Source organism: Telopea speciosissima, chromosome 8 (assembly GCF_018873765.1).
Source record: "Telopea speciosissima isolate NSW1024214 ecotype Mountain lineage chromosome 8, Tspe_v1, whole genome shotgun sequence".
In the NCBI taxonomy this organism is placed as follows: Eukaryota; Viridiplantae; Streptophyta; class Magnoliopsida; order Proteales; family Proteaceae; genus Telopea; species Telopea speciosissima.
Genome location: NC_057923.1, coordinates 56,157,782 through 56,183,185, shown reverse-complemented (window position 1 = coordinate 56,183,185; position 25,404 = coordinate 56,157,782). Strand labels below are relative to the sequence as shown.

At 39.3% G+C, this 25,404-nt stretch overlaps 1 protein-coding gene across 2 annotated transcripts in view; it reads right to left on the bottom strand.

Moving 5' to 3' along the window:
* Positions 1–510: 510 nt before the first annotated feature.
* Positions 511–25,404, bottom strand: part of LOC122638259 (ras-related protein Rab-21-like) — a 46,553-nt gene continuing 21,659 nt past the window's right edge. For both annotated transcript variants that reach the window (XM_043831134.1, XM_043831133.1), the window contains exon 7: positions 511–955. The gene's annotated coding sequence lies outside the window, so the exon portion shown is untranslated. The remainder of the gene's footprint in view (positions 956–25,404) is intronic.

Genomic DNA, 25,404 nt, shown 5'->3' with positions numbered 1-25,404 from the left:
TATTTTATCTATTTACATGTTAATATAACTTTTCGGATAGCTATAGCTTATCGATATCCGCATCTGTTTAGCTTTTAGACGGATTCGGATAGTGCTAAATAGATACGAATACAGATACAAAAACAGATTTCGATTATTCATTTACACCCCTAGGTGTAGGCCAATTTCACAGAGAAGTCCATGGCAGGGACTACATCTTTGTCCACACCAGCATGGGAGATGTTGATCTGTTTAGCTTAGGACTTGAGACATTCTCTTCTGTTCTCTCTTTTTGTCACCATGTATGGTTAATGTCGTTCGTGAAGGACTTGGAACATTCTCTTATGGCTGAATATTGAGAACTGAGTTTCTGTAGCTGATTTTTATTTTTAATGAAAAATCGCGGACACATGAGGCATTCGATGAAATGCCTGAACATTGTAAAATCAATAATGTAGTTTATCCAAATATATATATCTGATTCATACCTAAGAACGCATTCTGCATTCTCATATACCAAACACAGCCTTCGAAAACCAAAAGTTCATTCTTAGATGAGATCACATACTTTATGATTCACTATGTATGGTATTTTTTTATTTGTTTTTTAATCAAATAAACAATATATAATCTGGCAGTCACAAAAAGGGACAATAGCTGATTATTACAAACATGAAATAAGGTCAATTTCTCTGGTATACCGGGATACACGTGCAGAATGTGCACTGCAAACCTGTTTTGTATCATTACAAGTGAACCATGGATCTTTGACCTGCAGCTGCCTTCACAATCATATTTTACACATAAAATTACAATATGGCAAGAAAGCTGTTGATTCGAATGGGCCAACTGCTCTGGCAAGCTATCTTGGTCAAAGATACATCCTCTTATACCTTCTACATCAAATGGTTCTGAAAGAGTAATGGACTTTGAAATGCAGGAAAAAATAGCTTGTATTTCTCTATCTAGAAGCAACCTGAAAATTAAACATCAGGACAAGGTTAAAAGTAAATATGTTAAAGAGATCTACCCATCAAGAATAACTAAATTAGTACATCATAGGCTTCTTATTCAGAGATTGAAACTCCAACAAGCAATATAATGTGGTAGCAATTAGAAACCACCATGTGAAATCTTGAAGCACTGAGGGTAATGGTGATGGGGTTATAACTTCTAACCACCCAATGAATAAGGTTTAAGGAACAAACAGGATCCAGAATCGCAGACAAGGGATAAAACCCAGTTTTAAGAGCGACTGAATATCTCAATGAGGATGGGTCTGATTAGGCTCAAATTCTGGTCTGAAGGGTTTGGTCTCAGAGAAGAATAATCCTGCAAAATGTAATTAAAACCTGATCGTCAGATTCACACTTATGGAGTAATCCTATTGGGAGTAGGAAAGCTAGAAAACTCCAGAACTGATGGGCAGGGTTTCAGATTTCAAAACAGAATTCTAAAGAGATGTTCCAGAATTACTTTAGTAGGCAATTACGCTAATAACATAAACCAGAGCCAATCATTCAAATCAGAATCAGTTTAAGCAGAATCCAAGTCAAATCAGGGAACCAGAACTACAGCAGAAAAAGAATTACGATGCAGGAAATTTAATAAGACTCAAAACTTACTCAACTGATGGACTAAACTAATGAATAATAGCAAACTGAAATCCTAAACAATAAACTTAAATCAGAACTTGAATATCAAAACAGAAACTGAGATATTAAGAAGTGGACTCGAATAAGGTCTCTTAGAAATTGATTGATTTTTTGTTTTGTTTTGTTTTTTTCTTTTGTAAACAGCCATTAAACTAGAACCTAGTGTTGGGAAAAAGCAATACCCTTTTCCCACCTCTTTGTAAAGAAACATGGAGAAAAAAGGCAATACTTGAACAGTAACTGTGAATAGTGTCACGTGAATTGTGATTATGTGTGGGATCCACGTGAGCACAGAGTGATAACGCAAAAATGATAAAAAAAAATTCACCAATACAAGAATTTACGTGATTCGGCTATGCCTACATCCACAGGTGTAATTGGGACTTCTTCACTATGAGAGAACGAAGAGAATAACAATACAAGTAATAACACTTGGATTTGAATCCAAATCCAACCCTGTATCCAAAACCGGATACTCCTTGTACACCCTCTCTCTACTCACACTCTCAAACCCCTGAAGAGAATACTCAAAACCCAATACTCCAAACAACTCTCACACACTCTCAGCTCTTGAGCTTGTATTGTTCAATCTGTGTTGAACCTTTGCCCTTTCTCCTATTAATAGGAAATGGTAGAGGAGAGCTCACTACATTCTTCATGTTGCTGAACGAGACAGGGTAGGTGGGAGGCACCCCTTCCCCATCTTTTTCTTCCTTTTATTTAATGGACGATTCCTATTTTGGCCATTAGCTTATTACTCTCTCCCTTACTCTCTTCTCTTTCTTTCTTTTTTATTTGACTTTTGAAATCCAATTTCCACCACTCAACCCATCAAGGTCGGTGGCTGGCCCTCTTTAATGAGGATGACCTCAACACCTAGAACTAGGAACCAGAACATAAAACTGTGAATGGTAAAGGTAGAAACTATGTACCAGACCAGCCAACCAGTGAAGCAAACAGAACTAAGAAAAGAAAGAGAAATAAGCATGCAAGGAATAGAAAAGTGCATAGAATCTTATCTCATTGATTGAAGAAGAGGGAAGAGAGCAAGATAACTAATTCAGGAATCCCACCTATACCATTGACCTGGGATCCCACCAGGCATCTACTGAATCACACAGCAGAAAGTGCTCTGAATCCCATAGAACTGAGAAGCTGACAGTTCAGCTTCATTCCAATCATCAAATCATGCGGAGGGTTTAGCCCAGGACATGCTTATATAGAGTAGTGCTAGGCTGTTTCAGATCCATACCAGGAAAGTTTAAACCAACCAGAAATAAAAACAGAATCAAAACTAGACTCTAACACCTCCAATTGATGGCAGCTTTGAAGGTATCATATTGCCACTAGGATACTGACTTAAAGGGAAAAGCATCTTAAAACAGAGCTCGATATTAGAATAGTAGTCTGTAAGGATAAAGGGTATTAATGAAATTACATGTTTTTATTTCTATAGTTGTAATACTCAGCACTGTAAAGGTATACTTGTAATTTTATTTATATATATATATATATATATATATATATATATATGTGAACCTAACACAGTCTTTCTCTCTTATCTCTTTCTTTCTCTTTTCTTTCTTCCTCCATCGACCGGAACTGGTTCCTTGATCGAGTCCCTCTGGGCGCGAGTGCAGGTGTTGTGAATTATTTATCCGCCCCTAGTGTTCCCCTTTGGATAGTCCGCCGTGCTAGAGCTCCTGGATGATACCATAGTTGTCATGGCGTCGCCATGGTGTCCTGGCGCTGGGAGAGGTGGCATATCGAGCTACGCCATGGTGGATGTAAATATATCGTTCGATATGGCTTCCATGGCATCGCCATGGATGCCATACCACGATATGTTGGCATATCGGTCGATATTTGTACATATAAAAGTTAGATTTAAATTTTTTTTTTTTAAACCATTTAATAGCTTAGATGCTTTGCTCCAAATCACACACACTGAAGAAAGACTATTGCTATCAAGCTTCAGTAAACAGGTTAGCCTATCATTTGATTTTTACTATTGCTTTCAATTATTTGATAGGTTAGTCTATATTTTCAATTTTTCATACTTTCATATACACTAATGGATATTAGTTACACTTTCATGAATTAAACCATAGTGGCATAGTATATTAGTAGTAGTGTAGTACACTTTCATGTTGATTTTTGATGTTATAGGACATATATTATAGCATACTAAATGACATTAAAAATAGAGAAAATAAAAAATTAAACATGGTCGACATGCTCGCCATGGCGGGTGACATGTCGATATATCGACGTGACACCCTTCCACCGACTTGGATCGCAGTGACGCCGTGACAACTATGGATGATACACATTGTTTCCTCCCTTTCCTACAAGGTCGGCCTTTTAGAGTACATGGTTCCAACAATAAGTAATTATTTGACACCTTGTTCAACACATATCATAAAAAGACAAAAAGTACAGCTAGAACCATAGATCATAGAAAATCCATTCATGGGGGTATTTTTGTCCTTTATGGGAGGTGTGCCCATCCTTGAAGGCAGGTCTTGGCTCAACAGTAAGGTTGCTCCACTGTGACCAAGTGGTCGCAGGTTCGAATCTGAAAACAGCCTCTATGCAAAAGCAGGGGTAAGGCTGTGTACGTTATGACCCTTCCCAGATCCCACAATGGCGGGAGCCTCTTGCACTGGGTATGCCCTTTTTATGGGTGAGCCTATCTTTCATTGGGGTGCCCTATCCACTAAAACACGGTGTTGAATAATGTACACCAGAATACCGGTATTCTGGTCCTTTTACAGTTATTTCTTTGTATTCATGTACCTCCTAGTTAAGTCGGCTAAGCTAAGGGTATTTTAGACTTTATGCTGTAATTCCTTTTATTATAAATACATAGACTTGTGTGATCACATCAATCATTCAAGTATTCTCCCATATTCTGTTTTGTGAACATGGTATTAGAGCCAAATTCTATGATCTAGGTTTTCAAAACTTCTCCATTATTCTTCTTTCCCTTCGCCTCTCTTCTCTTCTCTTCCCTTCTATCTCCTCCCTTGGTTCTTTTCATCCACTTTAGGGCAGCTCTAATGAGGTGATCTTCTGATCTAGATGCTGCCCTTCATCAAACCTCATTAAACAATGTTCTAAGCACCACTTGAGATCGATAGCTGCTGGTTTCCCCTTCTGCGATGTTTTGGATTTCTCCCCTTCTTAAAGATCGAGCCTCTATTACCTTGAGGATTGTTTCCAACTTCTTGGAGATTCATATTAGCAACCTTGGACAGAAACTATCAAAGGTCTACACCAACAACTGAAGACAATTCCCATAAATCGATCCCTCTTTCAGGGTTTTTCAAAACCCTGACTCCAATCGATTTTTGGGGTTACAGGTTTCTGATGTTTCTGTTTTTCGGAGGGTTTGTTCCTTCCACTTCAAGGAGCACTCGACATTAATTTCAGCACCTTTAAAGTGTTTTTGAAGACCCCTAACCCCAATCGATCTCCTCATTTAGGGTTTTCTCAAAACCCTGAGCCATATCGATTTTTGGGGATAGGCCTGCTTGTTGCTGCTATTTTTTTTCAAGGAAGTTTCTACTGCTAAGAGGGTCTCTCGACTTCATATTCAACCTCTACTTCTGGTTTTTTTGCAAAGCTTCTACTCTCACCATGCTAGACTCTGAAATTACCTCGGCTACTTCTGGAGGTGATGGTCAGTCCAGGACTGAGTTCCTCCCTTATGCTGCGGCTATTACACTTGATGGTTCCATCTACCTAATGTGGGCCAGATCTCTCTCTTTGACTGTGGCTGGAAGAGGACTTACTGGCCATCTTACTGGCACCTCTACACAGTCCCTTGATGAGGGCCCCCTTCAAGCTCGATGGAATGCTAATGATGCTAAGGTTATGTCCTTCGTTCTGAACTCTATGCAACCGGAACTTTCTAGTCAATATCTACTTCTTGACACAGCTAAACAGATATGGACTGCTGCCAAGGAAACATATGGACAATGGGGGAATGATGCACAGGTTTATGAGATCCGGAAGACACTCCATACCACTACTCAGAAGGAGTTGTTAGTCGCCAAATATTATGCTGCCCTCAGGAGCTTATGGCAACAATTGGATCACTACTCTCGTTTTCAGCCTTCTACAGCTGCCGACATTGCTGCCTATAGAAAGTGTGTAGACCAGATTCGAGTTTATGATTTTTTGGCTGGTCTTAATGCTGAATATGATCCAATTCGTGTGCAAGTTCTTGGTAGGGTTCCTTTTCCCACATTGGAGCAGGCCTTTTCTTTTGTTCATACTGAAGAGACACGTCGGGCTGCTATGATGTTGACTCCTACGGTTGAGAGATCAGGCCTACAGGCTGCTGGTTCCAACTCTACTCCTACTTCTGAGAGTATTGCTTCTGTTGATGCCCCTGCAAAAGAGCCTATAAAGTGTGAACATTGCAACAAACCATATCACACTAAGGCTCAGTGTTGGAAATTACATGGGAAGCCCGCTGATTTTGAGGACAAACGTGGTCGTAGTAAAACTAAAAACATGGCTAATCACACTGAAAGTGTAGCTACAGCCCCCACTGCAGAAACTGGTCTCCCCCAGGAAGAACTACTGGCTTTCAGGCGTATGTTATAGACTTCTGCTGCCTCTACTACATCTGCTGCCAGTTACTCCACTCCATCAGTTTCCCACTTTGCCCGTTCAGGTATTTCCTTTGCTGGTCATTGTGCATCGGTTGTCTCCACTCCATGGATCATAGACTCCGATGCCACTGATCACATGACAGGTTCTTCTAGCCTTTTTCATACCTATTCTCCTACTTCTGGCAAGGATAAAGTTAAAATAATTGATGGATCCCTCTCATCTATTTCCGAGAAAGGATCCATTAGCTGTTCCCCTTCTCTTTCCTTGTCTTCTGTGTTGCATATTCCCAATTTCACTACTAACCTTCTATCTATTAGTAGTATTACAAAAAATCTGAATTGCAAAGTGACATGTTTTCCAACTCATTGTGTCTTTCAGGAACTAGAATCGGGGAAGACGATTGGATCGAGTAAAGTGCATGGTGGATTGTACCTTCTTGATGGTGAACCTCTTGCTACACAAGCATTACCTTCTCAGCTCTATCAGCCTGCATCTTTCTCCTCTGAATTACGCCAATGGCATTCTAAACTAGGACACACCCCCCTTAGGAACTTTATCACATTTATTTCCAGCATTGGTAAAAAATTGTAATAAGGAAGATTTCTTTTGTGAGCCTTGTGTCTTGGCCAAACAGACACGTTCAAACTATCCTATTTCTAATAAAAAGTCTTATTCTTTATTTCACTTGGTTCATACTGATGTGTGGGGTCCTAGTTGAAAAGCTTCTATTTCTGGTCATCGGTGGTATGCCACTTTCATAGACTGTTATTCCCGATTCAATTGGGTCTACCTGATGCACACAAAAAATGAGGTGTTCACATGTTTTCAGCATTTTCACAAGCTGGTCCAAACCCAATTCAATGCCACTCTCAAAGTCTTGAGAAGTGACAATGGGACAGAATATATGGAAGGTCAGTTCTAAACATACCTTGCTGCCCATGGGATTTTACATCAGACCAGTTGTGTTGATACTCCAGCCCAGAATGGTATGGCTGAGAGAAAAAATCGCCATCTCTTGGAGGTGGCAAGAGCACTGATGTTTGCTGCCCAGTCGGGTTCTTGATTCCAAATCCCCTGTCGAGCTATTACTTGGCTCTTCTTCTTTTGTTGTTCCCCCTAGGGTGTTTGGCTGCGTTTGTTATGCCAGGGATATTCGGTCCCCTAGTAAACTTGATCCCTGTAGTCTCCGCTGTATTTTCTTAGGATACTCTGCCACCCAGAAGGGGTACAAGTGCTATTATCCTCCTACCTGACGTACCCTAGTAAGTATGGGTGTTGTTTTTCATGAGACTGTCTCTTATTATTTGTCCCCACCTCTTCAGGGGGAGAGTGTCAGTGAAGATGTGCTGACCACAAAACCTCCCTTGCAGTATGTTTTCAATGAGTCTGTTCCTGTTCCTTCTACTCCTAGTCCTCCCTCTACCTCAGGGGGAGAGGTTCCTATACAGGGGGAGACCATCACAGACAATGTTGTTGACATTCCTATTCAGGGGGAGAAAACTCCAGTTCATAAAACTCCAATCCAGAAAACCATTAGTGAATTTCAGAAGAGGATTGATGACTCTAATGTGCAGACTTATACAAGGAAACATAAGCAGCTTCAATCCACTGTAGCACCAGTACCCATCCAATTGCCGAACCAGGTTCCAGAATCTACCTCTCCACCTAGTAATACTTCTTCTCTTGATTTACCTATTGCTACTCGCAAAGGTGTCAGGGCTTGCACTAGGCACCCTATATCCCATGTTGTTTCTTATGACTCCCTTCCTCCATCCTTTCGTGCTTTTGTTTCTTCTCTTTCTTCTGTTCGTATTCCTAACAACTGACAAGAAGCTCTATCAGATGGAAAGTGGAAGGCAGTAATGATGGAAGAAATGGCAGCCCTGAAAAAAAATAACACATGGGAGCTTGTGGTTCTTTCACCTGGGAAGAGAACCGTCGGATGCAAGTGGGTGTTTGTAGTGAAACAGAAGGCGGATGGCATTGTGGATAGGTATAAGGCACGACTCGTGGCAAAGGGGTTCACCCAGACATACGACATTAATTACTAGGAGACCTTTGCCCCTGTTGCAAAGCTGAATATTGTTCGAGTTTTGCTATCCTGTGCAGTCAACCTTGGATGGGAATTGCAATAATTGGATGTGAAGAATGCTTCCTAAATGGAGAACTGGATGAGGAGGTGTATATGGACATTCCACCAGGGTTCTCTTGTGACAAAAACCAAGGTAAAGTGTGTAAACTGAAGCGTGCACTTTATTGGCTGAAACAGTCACCTCAAGCAGGGTTTTGGCCGATTTCACAAAGCCATGATTTCTGTGGGCTATAAGTAGAGTAATGCTGATCACACTCTCTTTATAAAGAGGGTTGGTATAAAACTCACTATTCTTATAGTCTATGTTGAATACATAGTGGTTACTGGCAATGATGGTGATGAGATCAGCCGGTTGAAGACTTTTCTTGGGCAGGAGTTTGAGATTAAAGATCCAGGAAAGCTACAGTACTTTCTTGGGATTGAGGTTGCCAGATCTTCTAAAGGCATCTTTCTCTCTCAAAGGAAGTATGTCCTAGATTTGTTGGCTGAAACTGGTTTGTTAGGGTGTCATCCTTCAGATACTCCTATGGATGCTAATGTTCGTGTCAAGGAAAAAGAGGGTAAACCTATTGATAAAGGCCGGTAGCAAAGACTAGTGGGGAAGTTGATTTATCTCTCACACACACGTCCTGACATTGCTGTTGCTGTAAGTACTGTGAGTCAGTTTATGCATGATCCCTACTCTTCTCATATGGAGGCTGTTCTTCGTATCCTTCACTACTTGAAGTCAACTCTTGGAAAAGGCATTCTCCTGTCTTCTCATGGTCACCTACGGATAGAAGCATATACTAATGCTGATTGGGCTGGTTCTCCAGATCGCAAGTCTATCTCTGGGTATTGTTCTTTTGTAGGTAGCAATCTTGTCACTTGGCATAGCAAGAAGCAAAATGTGGTGGCTCGTTCTAGTGTTGAAGCAGAATTTTGTGCTATGGCACACGGCATTTGTGAGCTGCTTTGGCTCAAAGGCTTGCTACAAGATCTTGGTGTTCCTATTCATCTTCCTATGATGTTGTACTTTGACAACAAGGCTGCAATTAGCATTGCACATAACCCGGTACAGCATGATCGCACCAAGCATGTTGAAGTGGATAGGCATTTCATCAAGGAGAAATTGGAAGAAGGGCTGATTTGTGTTCCCTTTGTGAAGTTTGCTGATCAGCTTACTGATATTTTCACCAAGGAAGTATCTGGAAAGCTATTTCATCCTAATTTAGTCAAGTTGGGCATGATTGACATATTTGCTCCAACTTGAGGGGGAGTGTTGAATAATGTACACTAGAATACCATGGGGTTATTCTAATCCTTTTACAGTTATTCCTTTGTATTCATGTACTTCCTAGTTGAGTTGGCTAAGCTAGGGGTATTTTAAACTTTATGTTGTAATTCCTTTTATTATAAATACATAGACTTGTGTGATCACATCGATCATTCAAGTATTCTCCCATATTCTGTTTTGTGAACACAGGGTGTGCCAGATCAACAACCAATAAATATTACTAAAATAGTATTAGAACACTGTTTTAGTTCAAAATAACAGGATAATGACTAGAATGAGGATGTTTCCCCTCCACAAATAACATTTTGAAAAAAAATATATAGTTGTCAAGGCGTCGCTTAGGCGATGTTGCCTAGGCGTCCAAGCGGATTTTGTGGTGTCTAGGCGGTTGCCGCCTTAGTGATATTAAACTCCTTGCATGGTCCGAGAACTAGCGAGATCTCGCTGAGATTCTCGGTTTTTCGAAATACCGAGTCAAGATGGGCATCGATACACAAAAGGGCAATATCTCGCCGAGAACTTGGGTCATGGGCATATCTCGGGTCTCGAACCATGGGTTTTACCCATTTAACTTAAGATATAAGGAGCCATCTCGACAGAACTCGCTAATCTCGGCGAGTTCTGTTAAGAGGCCTCTGTTACTCTCTTTTACTTTTCTTCTCTCAAATCCTCTCTTCTACTCTTCATTTTTTTCATGGATTGAAAGCTTTGGGAGGTGATTTTGCTGCCAAACTGAAGATTGAAGTTCACTTTTGCAAGATTCATCAAGTTTTTGAAGGATTTTTGAAAGGTAGGCAATTTTCCCTAAATCTATTTTTTTCAAAAAAAATTGATGAAACCTTGGTAGATTCATGTGATTTTAAGTTATGTTACACAACTTTGGCCGATTTATCACTTGATGGAGTCCGAATTTTTTTTCGGTTATTAATTTTTTTATTATAATTTCTGGAAAAAATATGAATTTTTTCAAAAAAGAAATTGAAAAAAATAGGATAAATACTTATTGTTTGGATGTGATTTTCATATATGTTAGACAAGTTTGGATGATCTATAGCCTCATGGAGTCATTTTTTTTTTTCACCCATTAAAAAAAATATTTTATTTTTCAGATTTATTAATAATATTATTAAAATATTTAAAAAATATATAAAATTAAAGAACAATACCTGTTTTTGTTAAAAATTATGCACAACATATGCACATAATGTCCAACTTCAAATGGTGTCAAATACATCATTATGTTATAATATTTTATACTTTAAGGTATAATTATTTTTAATAAAAATTATAAATATTATTTTTAATTAAGAAATAAATACTAGGGTTAGGGAATAAATCAAAGATAGGTATTTGATTGTTCTAGTAGCTTCACATTATGTTTAATAGTTATGAATACAATACTTTAAGTGTTTAATACTTTACTTTAAGTCTGTAATAGTTACTAATACATGTTTTTTTATGTAACAATGTAAAAAATAAGATATTTCTTACACAATGGGGGATATAGCATGGCTACATGGAGTCCTGATGTCCGAGGACAAAAAGAAGTCAAAGTGTAACTACTGTGGAAAGATTCTAAATTCTGGAGGAGCAACTAGGTTAAAGCAACATTTGTCTGGTACAGGCAAGGATGTTGCCTCATGCCGAAATGTTCCAAGCCAAATGAAACTGGCTATGGCACAAAACTTTAGAGGAGTACGAACAAAGAAAGTTGAGAGGGAAAGACAACAAATAGCTTTTGATGAGGCAGTTCTAGAGAGGCTTGGTCTAGAGATCCGTGGAGGAGATTATACTGAATATAGGCCTATACCTAGTGAGTTCGAATCAGAGGCTGAATGGAGGATTTACTAGCAGACTTTGGCAGAGAGTAAACAAAGTTTTCATTTTGAGAATATGAGAGCATATGAGCAAGCAAGAGGAGCTGGTGGATTTGGCTCAGCTGCACCAGTGCAAGAAGCTGAGAGGAGGAGAAGCACTGGCACAAGAGATATCCCACGGCCCCAAGCCCGACCACGAGCACGTTCCCCATATCCCATTTTTTAGCAGGATCCATCTACCTTTAGGCAATAAGATGCCTACTAGCCAACCATCCTGCAAGTGTTTGGTGGTAAACAAGAGGAAGCACGGAAAGCCTTCAGCAAGTTCATGCTATACAATGGCATTCCAGCTAATGTAGCACAAGGAACATACTATAATGCATTCCTTGACGCTGCAGGGAGGGTTGGCCCAAGATGGAAGGGGCCTTCACCATATGAGTTATATAATGTATATTTGCCTCAAGAGGTAGAGGAGCTGAAAGAGTACATAGAGGGTCCGAAGCCAAGGTGGGACACATATGGGGTTACTCTTATGGCTGATGGTTGGACTGGACCTACTAGACAGTCCATTATAAATTTCATGATGAGTTGTAATGGGAAGACTGTATTCTTGAAGTCTGTCGATGCATCAAAGCATGTAAAGGATGCATCATACTTATATAAGCTACTGAAGCAAGTGGTGGAGGAAGATATAGGAGCAAAGAACGTTATCCAAATTGTGACGGATAACGGTTCTAATTTTAAGAAGGCTGGAGAGAAGTTGATGAACAAGAAGAGTAAGAGGATCCGCCTCTTTTGGACTCCATGTACAGCACATTCCATTGATTTAATGCTGAAAGACATGGGGAAAAAAGCTTTGGTGGCTGGTGTGGTCAATAGGGCAAGGCAAGTGACCAACTTTGTGTATAACCGTGGTTATGCTTTAGCCGTGATGAGGGAAAAATGCAAGGGGGATTTAGTGAGGCCTGGTGTCACTCGATTTGCCATCAATTACATTGCATTGAAGAGCTTTCAGATCAAGGTGATAGGTCTGAGGTCTATGTTTGCAAGTGAACAGTGGTTTGGTTGGCAAGGTTTTAGGTCAGAAGAAGGGAAGGCAGCACAACAAACCATTGCAAGTGATCAATTTTGGAAGGACTTGTATAAAGTTGTTGCCATATTAGAGCCAGTGGTGGTAGTACTAAGGATGGTTGACACGGAGAAGAAGCCTACCTTGCCCCACATATATGCTGCCCTGAAGAAGATGAAGGAAATGGTCTGAGCTGCAATACCCCGAAGTGCTCGGTCATATATTAACATCATTGATGAGCGGTGCGAGAAGCACTTGAGTCATCCATTGCATAAAGCTGGTGAGTTCAACACTTCAACATACTTTACACTTTGTATGAGTTTTTACATTTACATATTCAAAACTCAAAAGTATTAAGTCACTAACAAATTATATTTGTGATTTCCCCTTTACTAGCATACTATTTGAATCCAAAGTACCAGTACTCGCATGATCTTGGGCTAGACACAGATTTGTTAGTGGCAATTCAAACTGTTATTGAGAAGTTGGAGCCCAATGCCAAGACACAAGCTGACTGCAATGACGAGGTGAGAGTACGGGACTTTGGAACTTTGGTCGTAAGTAAAGGAATGTAATTACTAAATAGCAAATACTAATGCCTCTAACAATGTTTGAAATTTAAAATGAAAATATATCAAATTCTTCAAAGAGGCCTCAGCAAGTTTCAGTCGAAAAGCTGCAGTGGAGGGTAGACAAAAGTCAGACCCTGGTAGGTGGCATGACATTAGATTTATGAATTATAATTTTATCCCTTTAGAATGCAAATATTCTTAATATTCTATGTTTATAAGCAGCTGACTGGTGGGTGCTTTATGGTACAAGTTCACCCAACCTGAGGAAGTTAGTAGTGAAAGTGCTCTCACAAACTTGTTCATCCTCTGGGTATGAGCGCAACTGGAGTACATTAGCATTGATACACTCAAAGAGGCGGAACAGATTGGGTAGTCAACGACTGGAGCAGCTGGTGTATGTGCATTATAATATGAGACTAAGGATGAGGCACATACGTGAAGAATTTGAGACCAATGACAAAGATCCCATCGAACTAGCCAACATATTCCAGGAGGACTCTGATGATGATAAGGATCCCCTATTCCAGTGGGTGAGGGATTGTGGTGCACCAGATATGGATGAGCCTGGAGGTAGGCCAGACTCCACCATTGCGTCCGTAACCGGTACAGATGTTGAAGACTATATGTCGCAAGAGGGGCGTGCACATTCAGAGTCACCGAGACCTTTTGAGGCTGCAACAGGAACTGCTCCTGATGATAATGATGATGATGGTGATGGTGATGACCCTGCTGGTGGTGATGCTGGTGGCAGTGGTGGTGGTGGTGGCATGCAGAGTGGTGGTTATTATGATGATCGTCATGAGGGGATGCGCGAGCAATACCAGCATGAAGTGGGAACGCAGGTGGACCCTGTGCGTTGCACAGGTGAGTCTCAGTTTACACATGCCACACAAGATCAAGACCTTGGTGGTCACAGTAAAACGTACAAGAGAAGGACGGGTCGCAAACACAACCAACCTCAGCATGATGACACGAGTATGAACACCACGCTAGCAAGTTTTGGAAGCATGAGTATGGATACTGGTAGTGAGCATCAGTCGTGGCATTCATCTCAGCCTCATCATCACTATGATTATGGCCAGGAGAGCACCGGTTCTGAATATAGTGCCTATGGTCAGTTTGGCCAGTCAACACATGAGAATGACAATCAAAGCACTGGGTCTGGTATTGGGCCCACATTCCCAGTCCCATACATGCCTCAATATGACATTAGCAGAAGCAGTGGATCTCACACTTCATGGCAACCGTCTCACGCCACATGGCAACAGCTATACCCTAGGATAAGGACCTTGCTATATGTGGATGACAACTCTTATATGAATGCTGTGGAGAACTATATGCAATAGTGGAGCAACAACATGTCATGGGAAGACTATATGGGACAAGTGGGGAATGAATATGTGATTCAATCTCATTTTATGTGATGATAGTTGTAACTTGTAACATTGTTAAACTTAAGCAATTTGATGTATCACTTTAACATTTGTAATGCTTATTAAGTTGTTTTATTATTAATTGAATGTTTTGCTAGCTTTCTATTACTAAATTATGTAATTAATGTATAGAGTATGGTATTTTAGTACGTCGTCGCCTACCAACTTAGGGTCTGATATAAAAGTCCTATTTGGACTTTGTTTTTGCAAAATCTGATTATATCATTGTGTTTAAATGGCCTAAAATAGGCTAAATACCAACTTTCAGACCCAAAATAGGTCTAAAACCCACCGAGATGGGGTTTCGAGTTGAAAAAAAAAAAATTGCAAAAACTCGCCGAGATCTCGGCAAGATCTCGACTCGACTCGGTTTTTGGCTGGGCCAAGATGGCTCCGAGACCCAAGTTTTCGAACCTTGACTCCTTGGCCCTTATTTACATTTACTTAAGATATTATTCATAAATATGCAAATACCCACCTATTTAAATCCAATAAAAATAGTTAAAAAATCAAATTCCAAAAGGATAAAAAATAACCCCCCAGTTCATGAACAAAAACTGGATTTTCGGCGGTAGGTGAAATTTTCAACTTTCTAATGCTGGGATTTTTATCAAATCTAAAAATTCCATAAATCTTAATATGGTAAAACCAAGGTTTAAAGTATCGGTATCAGGTACTGTATAGGAAATGTGATTTTAAGAGACGTATCGTATTGGAGAGACGCAAGATACACTAAAGATACGCATGGAAATGTTTAGGATAGATGCGAAATATAGTTTTGAAGCATAAAACACTACAAATAAGTAATACGTAAAATATATCATGTATAAAGAGGACAACAAAGAACGACGAGACAAGTGGATTCAATTGATTATGTATAAAGGATGAAGTTTCTTAGTTGTACTAATACGGCAAAAAAAAAGCCATTTTCAGTTTGGGGATGGTTTAGGGTTTAGATACACACCTCATTTCAACAAAACAAAACAAAACAAAAAAAAAAAACCCTAGTTTGATGCAAGCATTCAGGTTGGTTTTCACTAACCTAGTGATCCATTGCAAAAAATACTAAAAATCAATATTTGAGCAAGAAAAGTACAAGTTTTGATAGAAAATTGTTCTTGCGCAAATATGGTTTATCCTTGATTGTAAGTTGTTTAATTACCACTTACAAGGAATCAAGTTGATTTTGCCAAAACAAAATTGATTACAATGCCTTATTGGAGCTCTTGGCAAGTGTTTGGGTCATCGATCGAGTTATATAGTTTATAAGAGATGTATCAAGTGTATCTATAAGTATCAACCATATCAGGTCATGTATCGACCCTGTACAGTTGATACTTATTTTAGGTATCGAAAATCGGTTTTGTATTGTATCAGTACCTAAAACTAAGATACGTATTGGTTAGTATCAGCAAATACGTTAAGATACTTAAAACACTGGATAATACATTGCTAAAAACCAAAAATGCGGTAAAATCTTCATTTGTTTTGATATCTAAAAAAATAGTTTCATTCAAAGCGATTTTGACAGCATTCACTTACACCAAATAAGGTTTGACCGGAACATTACTCCATTAATATAAATCAGATTTAACAATCTTCGATTTGTTGGAAAGCTGGTTTTGTGGTCTACCTAATACAAAAAGTCTCACGTACAAATAAAATCATTTGACCAGTCAAACTTCTAAGAGAACAAGAACATTTCTCTAAATCAAGAGCAGTTTAATTACTTATAGATAATATCATATTATCTAAAAACAATATAAACCAAATGTGAGACTAGGTATACCATGACAATGACCAATTCCAAGAACAGTATAAACCAACTGTATGTTTTGATTGTTTCAAACTTCCAATAGCTTGCTTCTTCAGTTCAGCTATCTTTTAGTTCTATGTTGATTTTTGATGACTTGATGTGGCTTAATATTGATTTTTGATGACTTAATGTGACTTAATGTGGATTTTTTATGACTTGATGTGATAATGTTGACTTTTGATAGCTTGATGTGGTTTAATGTTGATTTTTTATGATATAAGGTATACATTGTAATGTACAAAATAATGTTAGAAAAGAGGGGAAATAACAAATAACACTTGGGCGCCTAGGCAGCAACTACGCGGCACCTTGTCACCTAAGCGCTTAGGCACCCCTCCACTACCTTGAAAACTATGAAAAAAGTGGTATATTCTCTAACAAAGAAAATGAGATATGGTGATACAACAGAAAAATGACATGAAAGGGAAGGTATGCCACTCGATACGTATCGGTCTACAGCGACAGAGCTTGACATCTAAACAAAAAAAAATGTTCATAATTGCATGCATGATAGGGATAAGACAAGCCATTAATATTGTTATTATTATTATTATTGGGCATAATGAAATTGGAAAATCACCCAGATATAAAGATTCCCTAGTCACCCCACTTTGACTTAAATTTCTCAGTTTGAGTCCTACTTGGTTATGATTTCACAATTTTATTAGGACTAGGATTCTTCAGAGAGGCTCTAGCATGACTGGGAGTCCCAACCCTAGTGCAATTGTGAGTCTTTCCTGCACTTCCCTTGCAATAGGGTATAGTGAAGAGTCCAGGTATAAAAGTAGAATAGAGAAAGCCCTCAAAAGGGCGCAATAGGTCTCAATAACTACCCAGAAACTATAGAAGTACAACTAGCTGCAAGCCCATCAACAGAGGTCTGCGTGTCACAAAGGAAAGCTGCTCCTAAAACTATCCCAAGTCAAAACAGTTGTCATTTTGCAAATCAGAGGCCATTAACACTTCTCAGATTCAACTGGAACAAGCAATTTAGCTGGGAACCAAGATGTCATAATTTGCAAGTCTAATGACATGAGGTGTGACCATGGCTCCTCCAAGAATCTTTCATACACTCAATCTTTTTTCAGGATAATTCAAAAATTGTATTCAAAGATTGTAATTGGTAAGGGAAAGGAGGGGATAAGACACCCCTGCGGACCATAGGAGATGTATATAAATCACAATTCCTGAGTCCCCCTGATTGGGCTAGCATAAGCTCATACCAAACTCAACCCTCCCCCAGTTTGATACCTCCCCAATGTTAGACAGGCCATGATTTCTCAAACAGCATTGACCATGTTTAATTTCGCACCCACTCTAGGGGACGCCAATAGGGATGGCAATGGGATGGGTTTAACTGGTCCCTCACCTAGCTGTTTTACCATGGTTAGGATTTGACATTACCCTTATCAGGTAAGGGCCCTGTATGGAATTTGAAGAGCCCAGGCACTCACCACTCTGTCTTGTCCCACTAATACCACCCTGGCTAACTTGCAAATTTGGGGAGCCCCATGTGCGTTTCATCAGGTTTGGAGAGAATGGGATTGGTGAAAAGCATCCTGTTGCTTTCCCTTGGAAAGTTCTAATGGAAATCTTATGGGCCAATGGAATGTAGCGCATTGTCTTGGGAAATTTTTGATAAAGAAATTCAAACTTGTAATCACAGTTCAAAATCTTGCGAAATCTCGATCAAATTTCGGATATTTCGACCTCCTCGAAACGAAATGCCACCTCGAATAAAAAAAATACAAAAATTCGATCGAAATTTCGAGATATCTCAAGATTTTTTCAAAATATCGCGAGATTTCGAATTTCTCAAGAAATTGCTCTATATAAAGAACATGTTTCGTCAGTCTCGGTCGAAATTTCGACCGAGACTGAGAAACAGCTTTGGTTTTGCACTTTTGCTTGGTTTTCGAATTTCTTTTCTTACCCTGGCTACCTAACCCACCAGCCGCAGCCGTACAACCCATACATGCTCCCAGAGCCGTCATATGACTCATATCATAGTGGATCAGTGGGTAGTACTTCTTCATAGTTTGGTGACCTATATCCTAGGATAGGTTACCTTCAGCATGTTGATGATGCAGTTTACATGGCCACTGTGGATGACTACACTCGCTTCTTCTCCCAGACTATGACGTGACATGCATTTGTCCTATAGTCGGAGAGCAATACACGTCGGCTCCAGCAGACCATGAGTGGGGTTGATCCTGGACGGCGGAGTAGTTATTATTAGCAAATTTGTAAACATTGGAGATGAATGATGACTAGTTGACTACTTGATTTGTAGCCTTGTAGGACAATTGGGGATTTTGTGATTTGGAATGTTTGATATCATCTTCTTAAATCTTAACTCTTAAGTTGTTATTTGTTAACTGGTTATTGACTTGATATCTTATATACTTAATATTATGATTTATGACTTAACTTATGAGTCATTATGTTTCCAACTTAGTTCCAAGTCAATTTACTTGTTTAATGTATAATGTGTATGTGTAAATGTGTAATTAACTAAGTTATATATTAGGGTTCGACCGTACGTTGCCAATCAATGGTGCACATCCAAAACACCATTTTGGGTGACTATTTTTGCAATTTGAACATTTAAATGTGTTTATATAGCCTAAAATAAGGTTTCCATGAAGTTTCAGGCCTTAACTTGGCCTAAAACCCACCGAAATGGCCTATCGAAACATACCAGAAAAAATACAATATTTCGACCGAAATATCCGAAATTTCGAATATTTCGGATATTTCGGTCAGCCCGAAATACCGAAACGAAACGAGTTCTCGAACTATGCTTGTAATATGACTCAGAAGAGATAACCAAGCATGGTTCCTCCTTCCCCATGTATGTCTTATATGTATATGGGTGTACGTCTATTATCTCCATATAAGATTAGAGAATGCAATATGGTTTTTGCTGTTCCTGGTGAATCATAACAAAACAAGTAGTTGTTCAATGTTCTCATTTCTCAAAAAGCCTGTATTCACTTAATTTCTATTACTTGTCCCCGACTTTTTATACAATAGCACTACCTTTTGAAATCCCACATCTTTCTTTCGGGTGTTTCTGAAGCTGAAAAGGCTTCCCACGTTAGCCTCACGGGGTTCTCCCTTGGTTCCCTCCCTGTCAAGTACCTCGGCCTTCCTCTTATTCCCGCTAGGCTGACTGGTCACCACTATACCCCCATGCTTGACCTAATCTGCAAAAGGCTTCAACTCTGGAAAGGAAAGCTCCTTTCCTATGCAGGGAGGGTGGAGCTAATCAAATCAGTCCTCCAATCCTTCTACATTTATTGGTGCGGCATTTATGGGCTTTCAAAGTCTACCATCAAGGTAATGAAATCTCTTTTCTACGCCTTACTCTGGAAAGGCAAAGAATGTTCCAAATTGTTTCACCCCCTCAGTTGGAAATCCATCTTTCTCCCCAAAAAAGAGGGCGGTCTTGGCATCCGTAGAATCTGTGATTCTAATATCACTGGTATTCTCAAGTTACTCTGGAAAATCTCTACCAAGCACGACTAGGTCAATTGGGTCTATTCGTACCTTCTTAAATCTGAGTCAATTTGGACAGCTTTGATTCCTGTTGATTCTTCTTGGGTCTAGCGCAAAATCCTCCTTCTTCGCCCCTTGCCCTTCGAGCTACCATTTCCAAGATTGTTGATGGGAATTCTACCTCCCTCTAGCTTAACCACTGGCAACCCCTAGGAGTTCTCCTTCCAGTTGTTGGTGCTCGTTCTGTCTACTCCTCGGGTATTCCAAAATCAGCCAAGGTTTGTTCAATAATCTCCCATGGTTCTTGGTCCCCCTCTCTTCCCCCCCCATCCCTCCACCTCTGACCTAATTGTTGGAATATGTAATCCAGAATACCCTCACCCGTGAGGGTATTCTGGTCCTTTAGGGGTAGTTTAATTCCTATGTTATTAGGTTTAAGCCACCACTCTTATAGAGACAGTTAGTTAGGGGTAATTATGTCTACAATTGGCTATGTGGGTTTAGTCCCACATCGCCTAGTTTAGTCCTTTGTAACTTTCCCCGGGCTTACCTATCAATGAAATATAACATTATTATTCCATTCTCTCATTCTCTCTTTCTAACCCACGATTCTTCCAACATGGCATCAGAGCAGGTCTGATCTAGGTTAGAAAAAGAAAAAAAAAAAAAAAAAACCTTCTCTTCAATCACCTTCTCCCACCTTTCTTTCTCTCTCGGCTTATCCTCCTATTTTTTTTCTTCTTTTCATCCTTGTAAGGGGGCAGCACTAATGAGGTAATCAAAGCATCCAATGATTTAGTTGCTGCCCTCCTCCCATACTACGTTTTTTTATTAAAAATTCTGTTCGAAATCTGCTGGAACCATACCTGCGATATTGGAGCTTTCCATAATTTTTCGGAGATCTGATTTCTATCACTAAATATGGCTGATCCTCCATTGTTGGAGACTCCTATGCACCCTTTTCCAGCCCCTTTCTACCCTATTACATTGTCATCCTTCCCTTTTTTCTTTTTCTCCATCATTCATTAACCTTTCCAGCCCCTACCCTAATCGATCTCAACTTGTCAGGGTTTTTCAAAACCCTGACTCCAATCGATTTTAGGGTTTCCCTTTTCAGATGCAACTGATTTTTTGAGGGCGATTCCCTACTACTACAAACCCTACTCGACCTAAGTTTGGATCCTTTCTGATGGCTGGATTTGTTTCTACAGCGAAAACTTTCTTAACCTGCTAATTTGGTTACCTGCTAAAAACCCTGACAATACCCTGACTCCAATCGAAATTAGGGTTACAGGTTTCAGCTTTTGCTGATTTTTGGAGGGCTGATTACTTCCATTACTAGGACCACTCGACCTCAATCTTGCACCTATCCAAGTTTTCTAGAAGACCCTTGCCCAATCGATCTCTATTTTTCAGGGTTTTCCAAAACCCTGACATTAATCGATTTTTTGGGTTAGGGTTACCTGCTGCTTCTGGAGTTTTTGGAGGTGTTTTTACCATCAAGAGAGGCAATCTACTTCAATTATTCATGGCTTAAAGAAGTATTTTACCTAAGATAGCTGCTGCCCTATTTTTTCTGCACTTTTTGGTGTTTCTCCCACTTGAAGATCAAGTCTCAAATCCTACAAGAGATTGGGTGTTCGTATTGGAGATCCATTCCAGCAGCTGTGGACAGCATTTATGCCAAGAAATCATCACACTTTGACAAGCATCAACAGATTTTTGAAGTCCCCTTCCCCTAATCGATCTCAATTTCAGGGTTTTCCAAAACCCTGACAAAAATCGATTTTAGGGTTAGGGTTGTCCTATCAAGCTAATTTTTTGAGGAGAGTCTTATACATATCAGAGGAGTATTCAACCCAAATTTCAGCATCATTCTTGGAGTTTTTTTTTGAAAAAAAAAATTCAGGTTCGCACTTATGGCTCGATTTCTTCAATTATCAACCTATTTTTTATTGGTTCCTATGTGGCTGGCTACTTCAACTACCTATGGGTCTGTCAGATTATTTATCTTAAATTTGCTGGTTTTATTGAGCTTTACTACATACCTTGCTGGTTCTATTGATTAGCTTCTGTAAGCATGACTGGTTGACATGTTACTGCTACCTTTATGTGGACTACTGCTGCCCTATTATTGAGACTGAGTATCCTACTAGTGGAGATCGAATTTCTTTCAGTATTGAAGACTCGAATCTGCTACCCTGGAGATCAGTTTATTTGGGATTACAACAGTGTGTTCCAAGGTTATTGGTTGCAACTACGAACCTATTCATTTATGTGAAGCTTTTATGGTTCATATCCGGCTTACTTTGGAGCTTGATCCTAGCATTGTTAACTAATTCAGATCTGATCCAGGTTTTTTGTTGAAGCTTCTTACATCAATTGCTATCCAGATATCTTTGTCAGTCCTATTTCGTATGTGGGAGTTTATACATTGGAGTTTTTGCACACTTGTTCTTCCTTGTTTGAAGATTGATCAAGCCTTAAAGATTGGAGCTTTTTCTTACTTCAAATCAGATCTGTATACTTATCAGATTTGAATATTGGAGTTAGGAGTTTCTCCCCTGCAAGAGTTTCCATCAAAAGTGTTTGTTTGATCGTTTGAAGATGGTTGAAAATTTATATGTTGCATTGTTTTACTCCGCAATTCATTATCCCACTGCTCTTTTCACTTCACCACCTCCCAAAACATACCTTTGGCATATACCCATAACCACTTTGGACGCTAATGGTATTCTCTAATATGCCATTTCTTCCTTTTCCATTACCCTTAGCACCTGTTTTGGAAAATTCTGGAATATTATGCTTTTGCCCTATCACTTACATCATCTCTGTTATGTCCAAGTGTACTACTACACGTAGGGGGGGGGGATTATGTACAGTACACCTGCAGACATTGTAGAAGCAGAACTTGCAGGAACACTTGGTGCAAAACATAGAAGATCAGAGTTTCCACCATTGCCATTGAGTATCTCCTTTGTTATTGGGTTGAGTTCGCCGTAAAGGGGAGAATGAAGTATTAAAGTATTGAAGATGTTTGGTTATTGCCTGCCTATATAAGGTTCTACAGTTGAGTTGATCATTTATGTTGCCTGATTTATTTGTTTCCACTGCTTGCTGCCCTAGTTGCTTATCTTCAAGATTATCAGTCAGAGATCCATCACTGGACAGCTGTTGAAGATTGGTGAAAGTTTGCTGATCAAGTCTGCCCAGGTTTTGAAGATCTATTTTTCAAGTTCTTGAAGGTTTATTTGGGAGCTGCATTCATCTGTCAAGCTGGATTCTGCTGCAACTTAGTTTCTTCCCATTTTGTTCAAGTTGGGCAGTAGTACCTTGTATGCGCCAACTTGAGGGGGAGTGTTAGCATTATTATGAAGTTCTTTTTTTTTATTTAGTTCAAGCTGGATTTTCCTTCTTCTCTTATTTGTATAATCCAGATTGAGGGGGAGTGTTGGAATATGTAATCCAAAATACCGTGGGGGTATTCTGGTCCTTTTGGGGTAGTTTAATTCCTATGTTATTAGGTTTAAGCCACTGCTCTTATAAAGACAGTTAGTTAGGGGTAATTATGTCTACAGTTGGCTATGTGGGTTTAGTCCCACATCGCCTAGTTCATTCCTTTGTAACTTTTCCCTCTATTATAAACAGAGGGGCTTACCTATCAATGAAATATAACATTATTATTCCATTCTCTCATTCTCTCTTTCTAACCCACGATTCTTCCAACACTATTCCTTTGGCTTCCATCCCCTAATGGCCTTTTCAGCTCTAGATCAGCTTGGAACTTTGTTAGACATAGTGGCTCCCTTGTACCTTGGCACAATTTGGTGTGGTTTAAAGGTCACATCCCTCGTCACAGTTTCACTGTAGTCTTTATCCAAAGCCTTCCCACCCAAGATTTCCTTCTTCACCGCCACCTTTCTGTTTCCCCTTCATGAACCCTTTGTCAGAATGGCGCTGAGGACATTGACCATCTCTTTTTCTCTTGCCCTTTTGCCTATGCAGTTTGGAAAATGTCTTATCCTCCTTCTGGCCCCGCCATAGTAGATTCCTCCCCTTCAATAGGGAGTCGCTTTGGATGGATATGACGTTCTCCGGTAATATTAACTGTGATGTGGTCGGCAAGCTTGTGTGAGGTGCTACTATTTCTCACATTTGGATGGAGCGCAATCTTCAAAGATGGATTTCCAATTCCCGCTCTCTTGACATTATTTGGAATGCCATCTTTTTTTTATGTTAGCCCTAAGTGACACTTGTTACCTTATCGTTCTATTGTTGACTCCCCAAGGAACAGGCATATTGTTGTTACCTAGGGTTTATCTATTTCTCTTCTTCTTTCTACGGGCCCCTCCTAGGGCCTTGTTTTGTATAGCTCCCCCCCCCCCCCTCTTATCCCTCTGTATTCCCCCCCCCCTTTTTCCTACCCTCCCTTTTGGTACTGAATTATTTATTCACCAAAAAAACAAAAAATCAACTAGAAAACTACTACCTCCCTACATAGCTATCTCCAACTAAATAAAATAAATAAAAGACTACATATCATCCTAATAAAGAAAATAAATATCCAATTTATCCTACTAGACCCAACCAATCTGGACCTGGTTCTCAGTCTGGGTTTTTGATTGGGTTCAGCCTGGTCCAAAGAAGTGCTCCTGCATCAGTTTTTTCCTTAATATCAGATTGGAGAAAGGATTTTATGGTTTTCATTTACAATTATAAGATCAGAGATTTGAACTGTTATTTTATTCTATTCTGATCTGCTGGCACACAGGTCTGATTTACAGAGCTCCAAAACCATATCATAACATATTAGACTCGCATGACATTTTGAGACTAGAATTCTGCTATCAGTGGAAATTCCAAATCTAAAGGATCTTTCCAATTGGTTAAGCTCTACCAGGATTATAAGTTGAAAATGTCTTGCTGATTCTCCGTTACACAGTACAATAGATTTGTAGAAGTTCCTTCGTTAATCCGTTAGGTGATTGGACAAACAAACATTATTAATCAAAAAGGTTATGTGTTATGTTGTAAACCCTAAAGTTTAAGAATTAGTTCGTAAACCCTAAAATTCCAAGATTTCTTGTTTCCTCAATTACAGGATTCTGCAAGCAGCCTACATGTTCCACTCAGTTGATTCAAAGTAATTTAATTTTAAGTACTAGAGACGTTAGAATCATCATTAAGTCTATCAATTTATTATAGAATTGCAGCTCTTTTAGACATTGTTTATTTCAGGAAGACAACGGTTTTCCTTGCTAGTCTATTCTGAACTAATGACTCATGAGCATTACTAGAAAATTACTTAATTTATTGTTTAAATACCCGTTGGCTCCTTAATAGATGATTGAGGTTTGTTTGATTCTAGTCCTACATCATGGCATAAGTAAATTATGCACTTTATGTCCAAGGCTAAATCATTTGGTTCCAACTAAGGAGTACCCAATTACAGAATACTCCAAAGCCTACAACCATAGAAGATAGAAAAGGTAGATCGCAAATGAATAATTCAAATATCAGAACTACTACTTGTATAGCATTGGAGATTGATTGTAGGTAGATGGAATC